Raw genomic sequence first — 14,162 nt, forward strand, 5'->3', positions numbered from 1 at the left:
GCACATGGAGAAACATTCTTGGCTGCCCTACAATGGTGGAACTTTTTCCTTATTCTTGGTGATGGAAGTGCCCCTTGGCAGTTGTTAAAACATACCTGTTAAAATATACCAAATTAACTCAAGCTTGGCAGGGCACCCTAGGACAACGTGTTTCTGGTTTCCTCCTACATGTTTAGGAGGTTGTCCAGGTTCATACCATTAAAAAGTTAAAAAAGTAAACTCAAGGACAAAAAGTACCTGAGCTGAAATGGCAAAATGCATGTGCTGGATGGTTAACTGCGAATGGTGCGTGCACATTTGAAGACACTTTTTTTGACAGGAAAATTCCTGTCAGAGTAACTCCTGTGTCGCTCTGAGAGGAAGGGGAAAAAATAAGTGGGATGGATTCATTTCAAATTAGGTTAGACTCAGTAATGTCCATTGAAAGTAAGTAGGATGGTTTATAGGTCTGCTTAAAAAGAAATGAATTGGCCCTCAGACAAATCTGAATTTGCCGGCCCTCATTTTCAGTCAGGCTAACTCTCTTTTACACCAGCTACATGTTGGGAGTACATAGGCTCTCTCTTTTTTTCCCCCTCTCAGAGCTTTTCTTCTTGTCAGCCCAGTTCCCGCCATTTTCCTGCACCCTCAGGCTCCGCCCCCTATTGGTTCTCTTAGGGCAAAATCCTATGCATGTTTAGACAGAAAAAACTCCTACAACTTCCAGTATTCCCCAGCCAAAATGGGAGTTGTAGGAGTTTTTTTCTGTCTTAACATGCATAGGATTATATCCTTATTGACACAAGCTGTGGCGTGTGTTGTTATTGACATTAATGTTTCCCACCCAGCTTTGCTACGTTCGAAGTACGTGGACTCTGTGTGCAAATTCAAATTCCTTGTGGTTCCTTTCTCTATAAATTTGATTCAAAGTAACATAACTATCTTGACATTATAATGTAAACACATTTCCTGCCCTTTCCCTGTGTTTGCTCCTTTCCATTCTCCCTCAATTAATGCTTTTATCTCACATACACAAATTCACACTTTTGTAATCTGAAATACCTTCTTCCACATTCATAATCACTAACATAGATTGAAAAAGCTAAGCACCTGAAGTGAAGTCCTGTTGAAGGAAATGGGATGGATTCAAAGTGTTAGAAAAAATGAAATGGGATGGTTAGGCCAGATTCAAAAATGTTTTTTTTTAAAAAAAAAATCAGGCAGCTGTATCATCAAACCTGTTCTAGCAGTTTTCATCTCCACCAGCAGCGTCCTTCATAAATTGCCCATTCAAGACCAAAACAGAAACAAAAATGTTCTCAAGTGCCTAAAAAAACTTTTATTCTGCCCAATGCATTTCAGAAAGAAATTTCCTTTCTCAGGGGCTGCGTAAATGTGTCAAAAATACTCCTTTCAAGACTTCTTCTGTCTTAAAATGCTCAAAAGCATCCCCCCATTTAAGACCAAGACACCTCTCACAAATTCTTTGCATTAGAACAGGGAATAATATATTGTTGCTAGAAAATTAGTTTCCCCCAGCTATTGTGAGAACTGCAGCTAGGCTCGGAGCGATCAGGAAATACTGAGGGGTTTGGGATGGCAGGTGATGTTGGCATCCCTGCTAATCGAACACTCCCTGTGAGCCCTGGTTTCACGACACCACTGGGGGGTGGAGTTCTTGTGGGGGACGGTAAAAATGCCCCACTCTACAGTTTGTAAGATGGAGAGGAGGAACATTTCTGCAGACTCAAGCTGCAATCGTTTAACATTTATCAGGGAGTAATCCCACTGAACTCAACAGGCCACTCTAAACCATGGTTAGGCCACTAACTCTTTTGCAGCAAATGGTTAGTGAGTGTGTTTAAACCGTGGTTATGTAGCCACCATGGTTAGGAATGGTTCACACAATACACTAAGATATAATGTTTAGCTCAAAATGCTTAAGCACTGTGACTTAGTGTGTTGTCTGAACAGGATCAATAGGACTTACTTCTGAGAGGAAATGTATAGAAGCTAGGCAGTGCTAAGAGCAAAAATGATCCAGGTTGAACCAAAGGCTACTGGGGAAAAGGTGTAATGGCTCCTCTCCCTTTAAAAATATAAATGTCTATAGTTGTTTGGATCTATTGGCCTCTTTGAAAGGCATGGTGGCTTTTGATGTTGTAATCCTTATATTAGTAAATGAACTAAACAAATTACAATTTCCTGCCCTATAATGATACCACACGATATGCTCATTGTGCTTAATAACGTGAACTTAGTACTCCTGGTGAAATTTCTAAGGCATAAGGGGAGAGTGTGCCTACATGAACTGAATCAGAAGCAGTTTTCTGCCTTCCAAACTACTTCGTTGTTGTTTTTCTTGTGGGTCTTGCACTTTAGGTCTATAGTACTAATTGAAACATTTAGGTCTCTTGCAAGGCAGAAAGCAAAAACTTGTGTTGTTGTGATAGACGCTGGAGTTAGAAGCTGAAGGCTGTTTCTCTCACCGCCACTAATCTTTGAGAATAATTCACTAAAGCTAAGCTACAATGCCCTGCATGGTTATTTACAAGTAAGTCTCATTGAATGGAGATACTTATTTCTGAGTAAACAAGGATTGCACTGTAAGATTTACCTAGAAGTCATTGCTACAAAACTTAGTGGGTGAGGCTTACTTCTAGCTAAATGTGCAAAAGACTGGGCGACTCTTTTGCCTCTCCTTCCCTTCCAAGCAAAAGTGATGATTTCTCACGTCATAACACCCTACACACACTCACTGGAGAACACAACACTTTTGTGATACCTTCAAGAGTAACACAATTATTCTGGCATAAACTTTCTTGGACTGTAGCCCACTTCATCCAATGTATGGAGTATTACTGAGAATTTGAGGTTTATATAGGGCGGGGTGGGGAGCATTGTGAACAGTGAGGTCTGAAGGAAATTAAATGCAAATAGTGTCACATAATGAGTGGCCATTCGCATTCTGCATTTGTTTTCCTTCTATTCGTCTTTAAGGTGTCACAAGACTATTGTTTTTGCTGCAACACAGTACTACAACCACCCTCTGGAAATGTCTGCTAGAGAAAGTTATCCCCATCGAACTCAGAAGGGGTTACTTCTGAGTAAATACGTGCTGATGCAATGCGTGGATCACCTATTAAGTAAAGGGCATCCCTTCTGGGCATTTGTTACCTGGGTGTGGCGAGTCAAGGCCAGGTCAGAGCAGGGAGTTCAGGGGGAAGTTTTCTGCAGTGAGCAAACGAATAATCCCCGCAGCTGTGTCGGCGGTTAAGCACTCAGTTATTATGTAAACTCGTCGGGACGGACAGCTGGCAGGTACAAGGAAGGGACAGCCAAAGAGAAAAGAAGCAGAAAAACTGCTGCTGATTGGCTTTTGCAACTATCCTTCATAGATCTCAAAGCTGGCAGTTGGAGAGAGATTCTAATGTTCTCTCCGCCCACCGGTGGGGTTCCAATGGGGTTAGCAGCTGAACAGAGAAGGGTGGGCGTTTTAGAGTTGACCTAGGAGATCTTTTGGCTGGTGTTCAGGTTACAGCTGGAAAGATGAGAAAGGGAGGAGAGATGGACGCAGAATGGAAGAAAAAAGCGCCAGGAGGAAAAGAGGAGCAATCGGCCAATCTAATGCCTGTCGGAAGTAAGTTCCCACTGAGCTACCTGCCAATTAATGTTTATAGATCAGATTCTGTAGCTGCCCTTTTAACAGCAGTTTCATTCTGCTTCGACTAGGAGGGGATAATGTCTCCATGGCATGAAAACCTTCATCTTGTGATTTCTACATGTCATATTTCTCCTAAAGGAACAGAAGTAGGCCATGGTGATTTTTTTAATCTTGTTTCGTTTGTGTGTGTTTCCCCTTCTGGCCAGCAGACAACCTTAAATTCGGTAGAACCGATTCATAAGTAAACCTGCATAGGATTGGCAGTCCAGGACTAAACAATAAACAAATTTATTTATTTATTAAATTTATATACCGCCCCATAGCCAAAGCTCTCTGGGCAGTTTACAAAAGTTAAAAACAGTGGACATAAAAAAAAGTATACAAAATTTAAAACCATCAAAAAATATAAAAACAACAGTATAAAACAGTATCCATTTTAAACAACAACAGTTCTGGGGGCCACTAAAAAACTAACAAACTTAGCATATGTTGTTAAATGCTGTTAAATGCCTGGGAGAAGAGAAAAGTCTTGACCTGGCGCTGAAAAGATAACAATGTTGTAACCCAACTTCATTTAAAAGTGGGTATTAATAACGAAATTCATTGATTTAAGGCATGACTCTATGCATATTTAGACAGAAAGAAGGCCTACAACTCCCAGCGTGCCCCAACCCAGCCTAAACCTGTCTAAACATTTGGCTTTCAAACAAATTGCTGTGCTAAGTGCAAAATGTAAATGCTACAGTATTGAGATTCCCCCCCTCCCCAAAAAGTGAGTTTTGCCAATGTTCACTCTAGTGTGAAAGCCGGCTTTACGCCTGGGGGGCCAAAGAACCTTCATCATTATGGCTCTATGTGTACAAGGTGTTTTTTGTAGATAGTGCAGCGTTTCTCAAACTTCTGAACTCAGCCCCCTCCTTAACCATCTATGCTACCTTCTGCAGCCCTGCAAGCACCAGTCACCTGTTTTACAAGTTAATATACAGAAATCCTTGTATGTAGTTGTTTGGTTAGCACTATTGTTGCAGTTTTGTTTTATGGGTTTTATTCATCTTGAATCTGACTGAGTGGTAGAAAAGTGGAGGACATAAAATATTGTAAATATTTTAAATTAGTTAAATCAATCATATAAAACAAAATAAAGAGAGGGTTAGGGAGCAATCCAATGCCCCCTGGAAGAGTGAACCAGGGGCCAGAAGTTTTTGGGGGGGTTGACAAGGGAGGGGAAATCTCAACAGGGATGTTTCCCCTTGCAGCCGCAGTGGATTCCTCACCTAAAGTCAAAGCTCCAAACTTGGGTGAGGATGCAAATGAGGGGGAAGGGGCGGTCTGGGGAGGCACTGAGGATACACAAGATCCTAAAGCCTCCCAACTCCCGATACTGTGACTCCTCTAGGCTAAAACTTGACTAACTAAGTGAGACAATTCTCCTTTCAACAAAAGGGAAGATCTTTTCCCTGAGTCCATTACTTTCAGGTAGGATTCCTCTGAAGAAGCTTTTGGCTAGAAGCTAGCTGAGCTGATCGCCTCTCGTCTTTTAGTTCTGCCCAATTGAATCTGCAGCGGACTCTGGGATCGGTCAACTCTGAAGTCCCTTCCCCCTCTGAGGATTGCTGAATTCCCACAGACTCTGCTAGATCAGACCAAAGATCCACCTAGTCCAGCATGCTTTTCCCATATTACTCATCCAGATGCCTCTGGGATGCCCAGCTGTTGCCTCCAGCTAGTTATGTTTAATGGCATACTTCCTTTGAAGATGGAGGCTCTCTTTACCATCATGGCTAGTAGACATTGATAGAACTCTCCTCCTCTAGTCTCATTTCATAGAATCATAGAATAGCAGAGTTGGAAGGGGCCTACAAGGCCATCGAGACCAACCCCCTGCTCAATGCAGGAATCCACCCTAAAGCATCCCTGATAGATGGCTGTCCAGCTGCCTCTTGAAGGCTTCTAGTGTGGGAGAGCCCACAACCTCCCTAGGTAACTGATTCCATTGTCGTACTGCTCTGACAGTCAGGAAGTTTTTCCTGATGTCCAGCTGGAATCTGGCTTCCTTTAACTTGAGCCCGTTATTCTGTGTCCTGCACTCTGGGATGATCGAGAAGAGATCCTGGCCCTCCTCTGTGTGACATCCTTTTAAGTATTCGAAGAGTGCTATCATGTCTCCCCTCAATCTTCTCTTCTCCAGGCTAAACATTCAATCCCCTGTTGTTGTTGTTGCCCTCCAGCAACTCTCGTTCAGAAGTATACTGCTTCTGAATTTAGAGGTTCCATTTATTGTGACCTATAGCTGCTGATAGATCAGTCCTACATGAATTTATAGTCAACTTTAGGTATAGTTCACATATTTAGAGAATCTGAAGCAGTGCAGAGAATAGATGGCAAAGCATTTGTATGTAACAATAAACCAGGAACCCTGGCTTAATAAACCATGATGTGAATGAGCTGTGTGGTAGTGCATGCAGCCCATTCACTCCCACGTCACTCCTCCCTTCATGCAAGTGGATAAACAAACCCACAAATAAGCCATGATTATGAACCAGAGTTTTTCCTTTTGGCTTATTTGGGAGCACTTAACCATAGTAATGGGTTTGGCTGTAATGTCAAACAATCCTCTTCCTGGTTTATTTATTTACTCAAGCAATGAATAGTCTGTGTACACCAGCATGCAGCTTATTCACATTGTGATTTATTAAGCCAGAATTCCTGTCTTATCTTTACATGCAAATGTGGCCAGTAAATTAAAGCAGGTGGTAGTGGAATAAGGTGTTGCTAACTCTTAAGGTGCTGTTTATGCATTCTAAAATTGGCAGTGTCCCTCCAAGAGTCAGTAATGACTCAGTGCTTGCACGAGAGGTTCCTTTCCTTTCCTTCCTATTCTATTTCTGGGTTTACTACCTCTGACGATCTCCTAAAAGTTTTTAAGTGTTAGATCAGGATTGGGGTAGTTCTAAATGGTTTGAAAACCCAGGTGCAAGGTTTACCTGCATCACCTCTGAAAGGAATTAATTTTATTCCAACTCTGCATGAAGTAATTATTTCCTTTTATACAGTCCACTGCTAATCTTCCTTAAATTAGATAAAAGGCACCCTGTTCTTACAAAAGGCAAAATGTTAATTAACTCCTGCTCAAAAGCAAAAGGTACGAAAATGATGCATCCCACCCCATCTCTGAGCAAAATCAGTCCCCATGGGATATTATATCCCAGAAAATTGCAGGCTCCTTACAAGCTTTAGATGGAGAACGCATATCGCAGCTTGATGTTGTATTTCAGATGAATTGCCATGCAGTGTGTATTTTCCTCCCAGGTTGTCACATCACCAGTGCTGGTTCCAGGTTTTTGAGGGCTCACGGGCAAGGCACCCTTAAAAGGACCCTCCCTCTCAGTGAGTCTTTCTTTTCACCACCAATATGACTAGCTATTACGGCTCCTTATCCTTGCTTCCTTGACACGCAGAGAACCAGTAAGCAAATAGGCAGTGGCAGCTACTGCTCCTCTTCCTTATCACCAGCATTGTCTGTGCCAGAGCAAGAGGCAGGTAAACAAGCAGGTTACAAAGGTAAAGAGGAGGAGGAACAACTCCATAAAAATGGAGAGGAGGATGATTATGGATGCCACCTTGGGTCCTTTGGAGGAAAAAAGGAGGGATATAAATGCAACAAATAAATAAATAAATATATAGGGCTCCTGTCAGTAAGCCTGCTGGGAAGTAGGCCTTCAACAAGTGCACAACCATGCCTACCCTTGACTCCGGTCCCACTCATCACAGTATTGTTTTGAACAAGTATAGCAATAAATGAATTGTGGTGCCTAGCCATGCAAATTGTGCCAATAATGCATTGTCTGTTGTTATGATCACCAAAAATGATCTAAGAAGCAAGAAATATTTTTAACTGACCTTGGACTACAAAAAAAATCCTTGAACTTCAGCCTGGCAGTAAATTTGTATGTTGATGAGGAATGCTCCCATTGCATGGGAATAGCCTTCCCTTTCACAGTCCAAATGATATTGCATGTGGCCTGGATCCCACATGCATGTTCATCATTTGATAACTGCAACATACAGTGAATGCCTGCTTGTGTAAATGATGTCACCCCAGAGAGAACCTTTGTATCAGCTCAAATTCAACATTTTTTCAAAGCAGTTTACGCATTCAGCTGCAAATTATCAAGTGTATAAACCAATAAGAAAGCAGTAGTAGTAATTTATTAATGCTTAGGCCATAGGCCATTCGCATACAGAATATATACATTATGGAGAAACAACAATATAAAAATACTACATATAATCACAAACAGATCATACATAATAAAAGAATAAAATTCAGTACAATTAAAAACATAATTTGAATATAAAATTTGTAGTTAAATAAGACCATCTCCAGCACAGTCAACTGCAATCTCAGTAATAAATCTTGCCCGAATTTTCATTGCTGCCAGGGCAAAAAGAGATACTTTGTGCGTTACCCTAGAGTCAATGTCAGACAGGAGATAGAAAATCTTTTCAGAAGTTGTATTGAAGTGTAGTTGATATAGAATAGATTCCAAAAATTTGGTTCTTGGTTCAGAATATAAAGAACGTAAAATTTACCACATATTTATGATCCTTCCATTTCCCTTTTGGGGAGATGGGAATGGCTCACAAGAGTCTGGTGAATTGCACCTAGTTCTGTTCTTTTGGATTAAGAACCTTAGCAGACATTGTATCCAAATCTCTCTGAGTTCTCTCATGAATGAGAGCTAGGAAGTTACCATTTTAAAAGCAAAAGCTGAGATTATCATGATTTTACTAAGAGCCTCTTGAGCCAGGAAAGCAAAAGAAAGTGCCTCACTGGATTCATACTGTGCGCTCCTGCTCATAAGCAGATGTAAGCTGAAATTTAATCTGTTCTGTACATCCCGGTGAAAAGACATGCATGCATTGCATAAGAGCAGGACATAATTCAAAAGAGCCTGACTGAAGATGAAAGGCGTTGTAGTCCAATAGTGGCAAATGAAGGAAGATGAGGTAGGCTGGAGATACTTTGCAGATGGCTGTGTTGCAGTCACTGACGGCATGTGCTTTGGATGTGACCTTTTCCTACATGCATTGCAAAGAGGCAGCATGGGAAGAGAAAAGGCTGCATCCTTGAAATGTCTAGGCATACATCTGACGTGCAGCTCTATTCAAGTCCAATTCGCAAGATCTACAGGTCTAAGGTACGTTTGGCTTCCCAGCACCACGAGACACAATGACGCTACGGACAATGCAGTGTCTTCACTCAACCAAAGAAGGAAGAGGAGACGGGGTAGAGCAGCTGGTGTGACCAGGAGGGGAGGAACAGAAGGCACCAACACTGGTTATCTCTCTTTCCATGCAAATTCCTTACAGCCCTGAGAAAAACCCATGCAGGAGCCTCCTTTTCTCACCAGAGCTTTGGCTGGCTTCTGCATCACTTCAAGTCAGGGCCAGGAATGTAGGACTTGGAGCAAAGCAATAACAGCGGTGAGTGGATGAGTGCTTGCTTCCCTAGCAAGTGCCTGTGGAGCTGGATGCTTTGATGCTTTTTGCTCCAGTAGACAGGTGTCCTCTTTTACAGAGGGCAGTCCTCTATTTTAAGGACTGCCAGAGGACTATCCTTTATTTTGGAGGCATCCTCTATTTGAAGGGCAGCCCAGTCCAAGTCCATTTTAAAGATAAAGGATCTAAAGAAGCGAAAGCAACAGGGGCCTTGAAGTTGCTGACCCACAGCACCTGGCCAGTGGATCGAGCAAGGTGCACATGTCACAGTCTTCTACACTCTGGTGAGATGTACTGTATTTCTATTTAAATTATAAGAATAATTTCTAAATTGGCGTTTTGTTGTTTATTTGTTCAGTCGTTTCCGACTCTTCGTGACTTCATGGACCAGCCCACACCAGAGCTTTCTGTCGGCCGTTGCCACCCCCAACTCCCCCAAGGTCAAGTCTGTCCCCTCCAGAATATCATTCATCCATCTTGCCCTTGGTCGGCCCCTCTTCCTTTTGCCTTCCACTTTCCCTAGCATCAGCCTCTTCTCCAGGGTATCCTGTCTTCTCATGATGTGGCCAAAGTACTTCAGTTTTGCCTTTAATACCATTCCCTCAAGTGAGCAGTCTGGCTTTATTTCCTGGAGTATGGACTGGTTTGATCTTCTGGCAGTCCAAGGCACTCTCAGAATTTTCCAGTTCAAAAGCATCTATCTTCCTTCGCTGAGCTTTCCTTATGGTCCAGCTCTCGCAGCCATAGGTTACTACGGGGAATACCATTGCTTTAACTATGCGGACCTTTGTTGTCAGTGTGGTGTCTCTGCTCTTAACTATTTTATCAAGATTTGTCATTGCTCTCCTCCCAAGAAGTAGTGCAAATGTTATGCCAATGAGTGTTCTCTTTCATCCTCTTTTTTTGGCCACCCTATGGTCAAGGTTGGATTCTCCAAAGCAGAAGTGGGAACCTTCATCCCTCAGGCTAAAACTTCAGCCCACTGGCAACAAGTGCGTTAAGCTAAGATAGGATAGCATTTTGCCCCCTCCCCTTTTCCTTTGGCCCTGCCCACCATTGGAATGTCTCTACCCCCTGAGCTTCTCTGAAACTGGATTTGGCCAATGGGCTGAAAGCGGTTCCTCCATGGTGTGCTCTGCTTTGAACATGGCTATCCCTCACCAATTGCACTTCGACAGGCCTGACACATATTCTCCCCACCACCACACCTTTTCTTGCTTGTCTCTTTAACATGGGAATACCTAAAGGTTCAGCCTGAGGCACTCTGAAATCTTTGCAAGTTCAGAGCAGGGGAATCTTTCATATATGCTTGTACCAGATGCCATACCTGAAGTTACGGACAAATGCTTATGCAAAGCATGGCACAGATGAGATGAGACATGTAGAAAATATAACTGGATGTTGTTCCAGCCTGTGCCGGTACAGTGCTTCAGGCACAGCAGAAATTAATTTTAAATAAACCCAACTGGTTTGCAGCGTATGTCCGGCAGCTGTGCCAAATCACTTTGGACTGGGTGTAAACACAACACATAACATTTCTGGCACCAGATTCGCTGCAAGAGCCGCCAGCCAGCACTACAGCTTAGCCACAAGGATTTTTACCTGCCAGGGTTTAGGCTTTATTTGCACCATTTGCTAATGGTCATGCTGGATTAAACTTTAGCAATGTCATGGGCTAGAGAAGAGACAGATGGGCCTGTGATGAAATTTAGAACACAACAGATTGATACAACACCCCCTGCCCCAATAACGATGTTCTTAAAGATGTATTAGTGGTATGTTTACATCTCCATTCGTGACTTTATTTACCAACGTCTTCGATAGTCTCACCGCTTTGTCAAGAAACACCATTGACGAAGAGTTAGCATAGCCATAGAGGTTAGAATGTTGGACGAGGGAAGCTTGGGTTCAAATATGCACTCAGCCATGAACCCCACTAGTTGACCTTGGCTCACTCACCATCCCTAACCTACCTTGCAAGATTGATGTGAGGATAAAATGAAGAGAGAAAGAACTGTGTAGTGGCAAACCACCTTGTGTAGCGGCAAGACCCAAGTAGCTGATCATAGCTAAGTGTGCATGACTGCAGCAGTTTACCATAAGAGGGCGCTATTGGCCTTTTATCTGCTACACTTCAGTGCCCGGTACTGATGTCAGAGAAAACTGTTTGGGGCTGGAGTTTGTCAAGTTTTCCTAGGTCTGGCCCCCTGGAAATGAAATGATTTCCCGCTGTGGCACCCAACTCAATCTGCAGCAAGTTGGACCTATTCACCTGTTTTCCAAGTATTTTAGCATGTATTTTGGCCAAATTTGTGCAAATTACAGGCGAATTTCTGTAATTTGTTCAGATTCGGACATAATTTGTGCAAATTCCTTAGAAATGTGCACAAATCGTGGACCTTCAAAAAATGTGCAAAAAGTTCCCAGAGATTGAGGAACAGCCCATAGCTCAGCTTGCAGATACAAAGCGATTTGTGCAGGCACAGAACTCTATTGAGCCCAAAACAGGATTTGAACGGACATCCCTAGTTCCAGGCCAGCAACACAGCTAGCCTGAAGGAGGTACTACTGTTTACTGCTTCTGCAATAGTCAGGTGACATGCAATGGCCTCAGTGGTGCTACTAGGGCAGGGCCTTGGGGCCAAAATTCAGAGCCCTGCAGCCTAGCCCCCCCCCCCCAAATTATCACACAGTGGCAAATGATCAGGGCAGCAGAAGGAAACCCCACTGAATTCCTGTAGTCATGATGGGTGCTATGATTTAAGTGAGTTTAAAATGCAAAACCGCATGTGCTCAATTCCCCCCCCCCCCAATCAGAGCTGCCCTTTTTAACATATATGGTAGGGGTATATAACCTAGGCCCGGGGATCAGATCCAGACTTCCACGGATCATAATCTGGCCATCTGAGGCTCTTCAGAAGATGAACCCGCCCCCATCACCACTAATGGTTTCATGGTTTTCTTAGCTTTTGTGCCCCCCTCCCCAATTCTAAAAAGTTGAAATGTTTCTCGTAAGCTTGGCTACTGGCCGTAAGAGCATTAAGCTAAAATATGCTGGAATTTTTTGTTTTACTCTTTTGCCTTAGGACCCACCTCTTTTGCCTTTGGCTCTGCCCACCACTGGAATGTAGCCCCTGAGAGCTTCTCCAAAATGGAATTTGGGCCTGTGCAGTAGTCAGCCGGATGACTTGTGGGGATCCACAAGCATTCGCCTTCTCCCACTGTTGCTCCCTGGTGACTGGTACTCAGCAGCAGTGTAGTGCCTCTGATCCTGGAGGTGGTAGCATAGAGTCATCATGTCAAGTCCTCCGTGAGTTTGTCTAATCCCCTTTTGAAATCCATTCAAGCAAGTGGCCATCACCACATCTGGCAGGAAATTCCATAAGGGTACACTCCTACGCATGCTAAATAGAGGTGGGTGGGAGTCCTACAACTCCCAGCATGCTCCAGCCAGCCATGGCTGGCTGGGAGATGTTGGGAATTGTAGGACTTTTCTCTTTCTTTGAACATGAATAGCGTTGCACCCTAAATTAATTATGCTATGTGGAAATTCAATGATCAGGAAACCTGATCATTTGATCCCCTTCAAATTGGAAGAGGTCTTATGCCTGTCACCCCCGTGTCTGTTCTGAGTCCCACTGTTTCATAGTGTCATCCACGCTCAAATCAAATCATAGTGACTAGATGCAAAGGTAAAGGACTCCCTATATTTTTGCTACTTGTTTAGAAGGAGGGAGCACTGTGGCACATTCAGCTTGTCTCAGAGCGGTGCTGCAAAGGCAAGAAAAGCTGCATCTGCTGAAATTCCTTCCCTGTCTTTGTTTTGCACCTGGTCACCTGAGATCAGGATGCCTCAGTTCTGCACTGGCCCACAGTAGAAAGGCCGATCGCAGACCAGAAGTCATGCCTGGCAGTCACATGGCGGGTTGCTCTTTTTTATTATGGTCACCTGACCACTCTGGTATGCATGGACAAATTCTCCAAAGCGATCACACAGCAAAAGCTCTGTGACCTTGGAATCTTGACTAGCCAGGAGTTGCAGCACAAGCACACAGCAGCTGCTGCTGCAGCAGCATTTCTGAGCTTCTGATATTCCCCTGCAGGGATTATATAAGACACCTGACAATACCCACCCAGAGGCACCTTGTGATAGCTCCTGCCCGGGCAGTATTTTTACAGCTGCAGATCATTCACATGAGGAAAAGAGGGTGGTTCTATTTTGGGAACCATGTTTTCATTTGACCTATATAATGTGCAGTCAGAAGGTAATGAGTAGCCACAGCTACATGAAATATTTTCGGTAGGGCTCAGGTTTAGAACATTTTACTGCAGGATCTCAAAGACCAGGTAGTCAAGCAGGACAGAGCTCCATTTATCCTCCTATGCAGAATTAACTTGGGTCAGGATTGCTTCTGTTACTTGCATGATGACTGAGGCTCTTCTTCCTACCTTATAGAGGTACTGGGTCTGGGATACTGTCCTGCTTAGAACTTGAACCCTGTAAGGTTTGTTCCAGCATATACCCTCATTAATTTATTATGAGAATGCAAATATATTACCTTTAGGGCTTGGTGCTCCACATATTGTTACGTTCCATTCCCAGCAACCCTAGCCAGTGCGGCCAAACGTCAGGTTGGTGGGAGTTGCAGTCCAGCAACATCTGGAGGACCACAGCCTCCCCTCCTCTCCCCCTGTTTTAGGGAAATCACATTATTTTACTTACTGTATTTGATACCTTGCACTTTCCATCTGGAGGGTCCCCAGCATGGCTGACAAAATGAATTAAAGATGGGCAATACATACAACAATATGCAATAAAATATTTTTATTGTATAATATATTTTTTTACATAACTCACATAGGTAATAGAAAGCTACATTACACCAGGCTAGGCCATTTGTCTACCTCAGCCAGTATTCTGACTGGCAACAGCTCTCTGTGGTCTTTCAGACAGAGAAAGGCATTTCCTCATCGCCTGCTATCTGATCCTTCTAACTGGAGATGCCAAGGATTGAAC

At 43.3% G+C, this 14,162-nt stretch overlaps 2 protein-coding genes across 2 annotated transcripts in view; one reads left to right on the forward strand and one right to left on the reverse strand.

Moving 5' to 3' along the window:
• Positions 1–3,264, reverse strand: part of PEBP4 (phosphatidylethanolamine binding protein 4) — a 281,906-nt gene extending 278,642 nt beyond the window's left edge. The window contains exon 1 of the mRNA XM_063139396.1: positions 3,157–3,264. The gene's annotated coding sequence lies outside the window, so the exon portion shown is untranslated. The remainder of the gene's footprint in view (positions 1–3,156) is intronic.
• A 277-nt stretch (positions 3,265–3,541) lies between these two features.
• RHOBTB2 (Rho related BTB domain containing 2) overlaps positions 3,542–14,162 on the forward strand; it is a 78,524-nt gene continuing 67,903 nt past the window's right edge. The window contains exon 1 of the mRNA XM_063139128.1: positions 3,542–3,619. The gene's annotated coding sequence lies outside the window, so the exon portion shown is untranslated. The remainder of the gene's footprint in view (positions 3,620–14,162) is intronic.

Source organism: Elgaria multicarinata, chromosome 12 (assembly GCF_023053635.1).
Source record: "Elgaria multicarinata webbii isolate HBS135686 ecotype San Diego chromosome 12, rElgMul1.1.pri, whole genome shotgun sequence".
In the NCBI taxonomy this organism is placed as follows: Eukaryota; Metazoa; Chordata; class Lepidosauria; order Squamata; family Anguidae; genus Elgaria; species Elgaria multicarinata.